At 44.3% G+C, this 8,272-nt stretch overlaps 1 non-coding gene across 1 annotated transcript; it reads right to left on the reverse strand.

Annotated features, from left to right (window-relative positions):
• Nucleotides 1–1,618: 1,618 nt before the first annotated feature.
• On the reverse strand, nt 1,619–1,689 carry TRNAC-GCA (transfer RNA cysteine (anticodon GCA)). The gene has a single exon. It is a non-coding gene; the product is annotated as a tRNA-Cys (tRNA).
• Between the last annotated feature and the right edge of the window lie 6,583 nt (nt 1,690–8,272).

The following is an 8,272-nucleotide window of genomic DNA, read 5'->3' on the forward strand; positions in this document are numbered from 1 at the left end:
TGCCCCCCACCCTCGTGGGGCCCACGGGACTCCCCTCCGGTAGATTTTTGTTCTAGTATTTTTTATATTTTCCAGAAAAAATCTCCGTTGATTTTCATCACATTCCGAGAACTTTTATTTCTGCACAAAAATAACACCACGGTAGTTCTGCTGAAAACAACTTCATTCCGGGTTAGTTCTAATCAAATCATACCAAAATCATATAAAACTACTGTAAACATGGCATGAATACTTCATACATTATAGGTACGTTGGAGACGTATCAGCATCCCCAAGCTTAATTCCTGCTCGTCCTCGAGTAGGTAAATGATAATAATAATAATTTATGAAGTGTGAATGCTAGCAAGCTCTCGCGAGCAAAGAAGAAGAGAGACAGCATTCAAGCCAGCAATGGACTGAGGTATGAGACGATAAAGGTAAAGAGAAGGGGCCGTCGTTGGTGCATAACAGATCTTTCCTATCTACGATCTTTCTCGGTGCATAAGCGAGGCTTCGCGGTCGAAGTACCACATAAGCAATAAAGCCAATAGACCTTGAATAGCCTGTACGAAATAACTTGTGAAGAGGCCGTTATTCGATTGTTTTAAAAGAATGTTGAGCCGGGCCCGGGTATGTAAGTTCAGCGATGTACAAACAAGGATTTATTTTACTTCCGCACCTAGGTTGGGGGGTTCTATTTAGGAAGAATAAGGAAGAGGAATAGAATCTCATTCATGTGTTCATGCTAACAGAAGAGCGGATCCAATACACATAAGGCATCGGTTGTTCTTAACAGCGATGGCTATTCATTTAAGTCTTCGGGTAGCACCACCAGATCTTCAACAAGGTGGAAATTCTCGTGGTACTTGAAGAAGAGTGAAACGACGAGATTTCCTTATAGGAGGAGAAAGGGATTCCTGTTGCTTTTGGGTGGGTCCAATCAAGGTACGAAAAAACTCTTTTCCCACGGCTCACTAATACGATCCTATCTTACCATTCTTCTATCCTTCTTCATCACGGGACAGAAGCATAACACTAGCATTGGACCAACAGTCAGTCTAGCTCTCGCTCTTATCCAATTTCCTTATCCTTTCAGGGAGGAATGTCCGCGTCTCGTCGCAAGGCACATTTTGAGTTTTGGGTCACTAAGTAGAAAAGGACACTAGAGTGTGGCTACACGTGGTATAGGGCTGCTCGTCCCGCCTGCGGACACGTCAAAAATTCTCGGCGCCGAGAGAAAGACGAGATTCAGTAAGTAATTCAGTGAGTGCTTTCTTTTATAAGAAGAGCGTCGGCTTGGAAGAAGAAAATGAAATACGAACAACCGCGCTGGGGAAGGAATCCGATCTGCAGATGAAGCAGAAGCAGGCACATCCGGCAGGAATCGAACCTACTTTTTGACCCATTTTGCCTTTCTAGGTTGGTGGGCGCTTTCACCAGGGGATAAATTGAACGAAATGAAGAGCAATCCAGAATCCTATTTTGTATACTATAAGAAAAAGGCACTGAAAACTTGGAAACGGAAGATGTTGTAACTGATATGGGTAGTCACACATTAGGCAAAATGGTGTAGTGGTTGGGCCAGGTAGCTTCTTCTTTTGAACAGCATTTCATTCTGTTTTGGAGTATTTTTTTGGTCAGGCGACACCCAGATTTGAACTGGGGATAAAGGATTTGCAGTCCCCTGCCTTACCGCTTGGCCATGCCGCCAAATCCGATCCAAAATCGAGCAAAATCTTATTCATCCACATTATTTTACTAATTTTTATTCGTAGGAGGGGATTATTAAACCCTTTTTGATTTTTTTTAGATCGTTGCATCTCGATCGGAAAAGAATCAATAGAAGGAGAATCGGACGATATCTTTCTCGAAACAAACAAAAAGGAAAAGAAAGAGAAAACAGCTTGTCTAGTAATTCGGTGAATCTGCGGCCACTAATGCCATTCAGAGACTCTTGGCCATTTCGGCTTTCGCACCATATGATCCCTGCTCATCTGCCCACAACAAAACGGAATTTTTTTTATTTTCACTTGCGGTGTTCTCTCCATTTCTTGTTATATGCTGCTATCATAAGTTTGATCAATGATAATTCTAATCACTTTTTCTAGCATCATTATGTATCATAACAGTAGCTTAACTCATAAAACTTCTCATGATCAAGTAACAAGCTATTCACACGTTAAAGTATACACTACAAAAAAATACACTTCCGTGATGATACGTGTTTGTCACAGTAGGTCGCATTTTTTGTCATGCATGTACATCCATGACAAATTTATGACAGAATCAAGATAGTCATACCTGTGCTGTCGTAGAAGTGTTCATGACATTACCAAAATTATCATCACGGAAGTGTCCACTTCCATGACGATAAATCGCGCGTCACAGAAGTGCTTTCGTCAAGGGTAACCGACACATGGCATCCACCGTAACGGAACGCCGTTAAGCTATCGGGTCCGGTTTTGGATCCGATAACCCGTTAACAGCCCGGACCAATGGGGATTTTCCACGTGTAAAATCATCATTGGCCGCAGGAAACACGTGTTGCCTCACCGTTGGGACAGATGTCATCCACTCATTGGACAGGAGGCGCCTATGGTAGGTCGACATGTGGCACGGCCCAACAGTGGCCCATTCTGGTGAAAAAGGCCGGCCCAGTAAAAATTAGCAGGCCGGCCCATATAGGGCCTACTTGTGTCAGGTCCATTTAAGCCCATGGGCCATACGAGATGTGGCAATTCGGCCCATCAACGACCCGTTAAAGATTTGACACCCTTGCAGCCCATCGTCAGTTCGAGCCCGTTAACGGCCCGCTATATATTTGGGCTCAATATCGGCCCGATGAGATTTCGGCCTGTTAACGGACCATTTAATGGATGGGCCAATTTTCAGGATGTACATCTTTCGGCCTTTTAGCGACCCATTTAAATGTTGGGCTAATTTCTGGCCCGGTGTGTCTTTCATCCTGTTGACGGCCCATAAATCTGATGGGCCATTTGTAGTCGGACCTGAGTTTCGGCCTTTTAGCGGCCCATTTAAATGTTGGGCCAATTTCTGGCCCGGTGTCACTTTCAGCCTGTTGACGGCCCATAAATCAGTTGGGCCATTTGTAGTCGGACATGAGTTTTGGCCTTTTAGCGACCCATTTAAGTGTTGAGCCAATTCCCGGCCCTGTGTGCCTTTCGGCCTGTTAACGGACCATAAATGAGTTGGGCCATTTGTAGTCGGACCTTAGTTTTGGCCTTTTAACGGCCCATGCCCTTCATGGTCCAATACCAGCCCGGTTTCTCTTTCGGCCTGCTAAAGGCCCACAACACAGTTGGGCCGTTTACAATATGACCTGACTTTCGGTCTCTTAGCGGCCCATGCTCTTCATGGTCCAGTACAAGCCCGCTGTCTCTTTCGGCCTGCTAAAGGCCTACAGTATAGTTGGGCCATATGTAGCCCAAACTTAGTAACGGCCTGTTAACGGCCCGTGAAATAAATTGGGGCCACCTGTTGCCCGCTTCGATGTCGGCCTGTTAACGACCCGGGAGGTAAGAGGGCCGACCATTAACTTTCAGCCTAGTAACGGCCCATTAACTTAATGGGCCCACTAAAGTTCGTTCATGTCTTTAGGCCAAATTAGATAATTTGAGCCCATTACGACGAGCAAAGGTACGGCATACAGGGAATAACGTTGCACATCCAGCATATATTACATGAAATTACATCCACTGGCCAATCAAAGATTGATGCCAGTGCAAATAAATGAGCAGAACCTAACCATCTACAACGTCACAATCTGTAACCTCAACACAGATGACACCCATAAGCATGTGGGCAAGTTCTTGCTGCTTTGCTACACTGTCTCTGAAAACATTGATCAGTTGTTGTGTCGCACGACTCTGCACCTCTGATTCATCCACCATTTCCATCATTGCTTCAGCCATTAATTGGTTCACAAACATACATTTATTTCGTTGCATTCAAGACAGAGGATACTGAACAGATTCAGATGGCGATTTTGGCAGGCTTGTATTATTGATAGTGGAGAGTGTCTCGACCACTGCATCATAACATAAATTAGGACGGGAACCAAACAGATTAATCATGAGTTATTGCCAGATTACCTGGCCTAGATTTACTGGAAAGAAACAATGGGGTTGCCTTGCTGTTTTCAGAGTTTGTCTTCTTATCTTCAGCAGCCTGCACCAAATTAACACACTACATTGCTATCATTGGCCAAGTTAGATAATAGGAAAGCAACATTGACACAACGAACGTTTGGGCAACTAGCCTACACCAAATTAACACAATATGGCACAGCTATCATCAGCCAGGTAAGGTAATACGAAAGCAACATTGACACAATGAATGAATGGGCAACCAGAGAAGCACTACAATTCAGTAATGTGCGTGATATGAGATAGTACATTCATGCAGCTCAGTATGCAAAACTACCAGGCAGTTTTCCTTACAAAAATCAACATTGGCACCTTTAACATTTTGCTACAACTAATTTTAGATCAGATAAAGGTTAGATTCACACCGATTAACAAAATACATGCTGATGTAAAAATATAGTGATATACAACACGTACTTACATTAGCATTGGAGCACAGAGAATTCCCGCAAGATATTTTCCTCGAATACGATCCCAATGGAGGAAGTCTTGTATCGTTTAACCTTATTTTCTACAAGAGAGATGGGTAAGAAACATGTAGAAAATATGATCAGAATGGTATAAAATTTCATGATGCGAGGATACGCACACGCTTCTTAGAATGGAGTTGACATTCTTTTGCTGTACTGGAGCGGACTAGTTCTTTGGCCACTGGAATCTGCTTATTATCAGTGGGAGTTGGGTTTCTCTGTGCTGGAGCAGTATCTATGAAAAATGGAGTTGGTTTATTATCTCCTGGCGTTTGGATCTTTTGCAAAGACCTGGTTTGTAACCCTTCAGATTCTAACATAGCCGTCTTCCCCTTGCATGCCTTATATAGAAGAATGGTGATTCAGTTATAAAACATGCTACAGCAGAGATGGAATAGGTACTGAAGAATAGAAAGGCATGACATATTGACATGTATTCCCTCCATCCGGAAATAAATGGATGGGTCTAGGCGTATTTCAGTTCTAGATACATCCAGTTTTATCCATTTCTGCGACATTTAATCCGGACGGAGGGAGTATGATGTAAGAGCTAGGGATATGACAGGACAACACAGTAAAAGAAAACACTGAAAAACCCACTACGGAACCAAAGTATTCAAACCCACTGATATGAGATAGTACACTCATGCAGCTCAGGATGCAAAACTACCAGGCAGTTTTCCTTGCAAAAATCAACATTGTGGCCTTTAATCATACATTTTGCTACAACTAAATTTAGATCAGATAAAGGTTGGATTCACGTCGATTAACAAAATACATGCTGATGTAAAAATATAGTGATATACAACAGGTACTTACATCTACATTGGAGCACAGAGAATTCCTGCAAGAATCTTTCCTCATAAACGATACCATTGCAGAAAATCTTCTATCTGTTAGGCTTATTTTCTAAAAGAGAGATGGGTAAGAAACATGTAGAAAATATGATCAGCATGCTATAAAATTTCATGATGCAAGGATACACACACGCTTCTTAGAATTGAGTTGACATATTTTTGCTGGACTGGAGCGGACTAGTTCTTTGGCCACTGGAATCTGCTTATTATCAGTAGGAGTTGGGTTTCTCTGTGCTGGAGCAGTATCTATAAAAACTGGAGTTGGTTTATTATCTCCTAGCGTTTGGATCTTTTGCAAAGGCCTTGTTTGTAACCCTTCAGATTCTAACATAGTCGTCTTCCCCTTGCATGCCTTGTATAGAAGAATGGTGCTTTAATTATAAAACATGCGGCAGCAGAGAGATGGAATAGGTACTGAAGAATAGAAAGGCATGACATATTGACATGTATTCCCTCCATCCGGAAAAAATGGACGGGTCTAGGCGTATTTCAGTTCTAGATACATCCTTTTTTATCCATTTCGGCAACATGTAATCCGGACGGAGGGAGTATGGTGTAAGAGCTAGGGATACGACAGGACAACACAACAAAAAAACACTAGTTGAATATAAAACTGTATGCTAGCGGAATACATACAGAAATAGCTAAGGCAACATACACGTGTATGATTGGGAAAATAAGATGGCATTGCAACAGAGCACTAGAACAACACTTCAATGTAAACAAAATGGTATGGTAGACAGATGAAGTACATACTGATGAATAACAATGCATAAGATATTCAGAAGCATGATGTCCAAATTAAGCGGATGGCATTGCGATAGAGTAGAATGACAGTACTTGAATTTGAAAGCATGTTATCATGAATGGAATAGGTACTGAAAAACAGGAAGGCATGACATATTTACATGCATGATCAGCATGCTAAGCACATGGCATTGCAACAGAGTAGATACACTCCAGGACATTATATGCATGTTGTACCCATATCACAGGCCAAGTTAGAACAAGGACCTTGTGGGGTGAAGAGGATTCATCATCTTTCTGCAAGTCTTCTGAAGAACTGCCTTTACATGTTCCATCATATTGGGTATCATTGACATCAAGTTTATTGGCCTTTACATTGCTCCGTGAGGTTCTTGTGGATATATCAGTGTGTGCAATTATATCTGACATGCATGGAAGACAACTAGTAGTTAGATTTATGTAATGAGTGCCTGTAGGAGATGACATAAATAGTAGGACTGGGGTTAACTAGCAGCAACAGGTCTCATAAACTAAAGGGAGAACACAGATGAAAGCTACAGAATATGTATCGTTTGTACTCAAGATTAACTAGATGGCACACAAAAGTATTAAAGAACAACATAGCTAATACTAGAAGTGGTATAATACTATAATCACCAGCCTGTGGGACAGCATTGGCTGATGGATGATAACTATGGAACAACGTTACCTAAAGAACAAGTATCTTAGCTGAACTATGGAACAGTGTTAACTCCTCAACAAGACCCGTAAGAGATCAGCATGAATATACAGTGAAATGTGATGATCTATTTTCCATGCTTAGATGAATAACAAAGCCATAAATGTTGCACACAAGTAAGATGAGGGTACAACCTATCTGGCTGCCATCCATAGGAGTGAGCATCATGTGCTGACTTGTCGATGGCCCTGCAGTTGTTGTGGCTGTCCATGTCGGGCACGCGCATTCGATGCAGGGAACTGTTGAGTGGGACTACAGCTCCCTTCTGGTGTATGCTTCCCTTGTTGGAGTAGCTGCGGTGAGTCGTAAGACGGTGTGTCTGAAGATGCAGATAACGCATAATGTTAAGAACGACATATCTCTTTGATCTGAAGAAATACACTAAGAGATCAACATCAAGGTACGAGAGTGGTCACACGTCTGTTGACTGAAGACTAAATTGGGGTCACACGATTTTATTTTATTTTGGTACTGTCCGATCTACGCCGGATGGCTGGCCGTCTTGTGCCTCCCGGCTAACACTGTTCGGAATCTTCCCCAAAGAGCGAGCGACCAACGGCAGAGCAGCCTGCCTCCACCGTCCGTGGCCCCGGCCAAAACCCCGCGCCCCGGCCCACCGCACTGCCGTGGTTGCGCCACCCCCGGGCCAATCCACAAAGACTCCCCATCATCCAGATCCGGCGGCGGCAGTACCTTCAACCCACGCAACTCTAAAAGATAGCCATCTAAGCACTGCTTCCGCGGTGAACTTGCGGCCCCGCACCCTTACGTTAGACACCAGCCAACCGGTAGCCTAGGAGCTCCGCCGCCTCGAGGGGTGCTGCTTCCCATTGGGAATCGATTGGCCTAGAATAAAAATTCAGACAACTGATGCCTAAATAAAGTGATTTGAGATGAGGGTGCGACCTATCTGGCGGCATGGTGAAGTAGGCAGGTCCAGCTGCCGAGTCGGTGAGGCCGGCGCGGTTGCAGTGGCGACCGACGGCAGGGAAAGAGCGATGTCGCGACGGTCGACGGCTACGCCGAAGCAGCGCCAGGACTCTGGACGGATCCGAAGTTGGAGCCGCTCCGGCACCGTGAACAACGGCGAGGGTGAATCGGCTCCGGTACGGTTCACGCGGCCGTCATCGAGGCAGCACCAGCAGCATGGAGTAAGAGGCACACGGCCCAGTGCACGACGGCAAATGGACATCGTCTCCGGCATTAGGGAGGAGGGCGGCTGTGAAATTGGTGCGGTGGGGGGCGCCATGGAGGTGGGGCTGAGGTTTCGCGGCTCGGGAGAAGGGAGCTTCCCGGGGAGAAGGTGATTTGGCG

The sequence above is a fragment of the Triticum aestivum genome, chromosome 4D (assembly GCF_018294505.1).
Source record: "Triticum aestivum cultivar Chinese Spring chromosome 4D, IWGSC CS RefSeq v2.1, whole genome shotgun sequence".
Lineage (NCBI taxonomy): Eukaryota > Viridiplantae > Streptophyta > Magnoliopsida > Poales > Poaceae > Triticum > Triticum aestivum.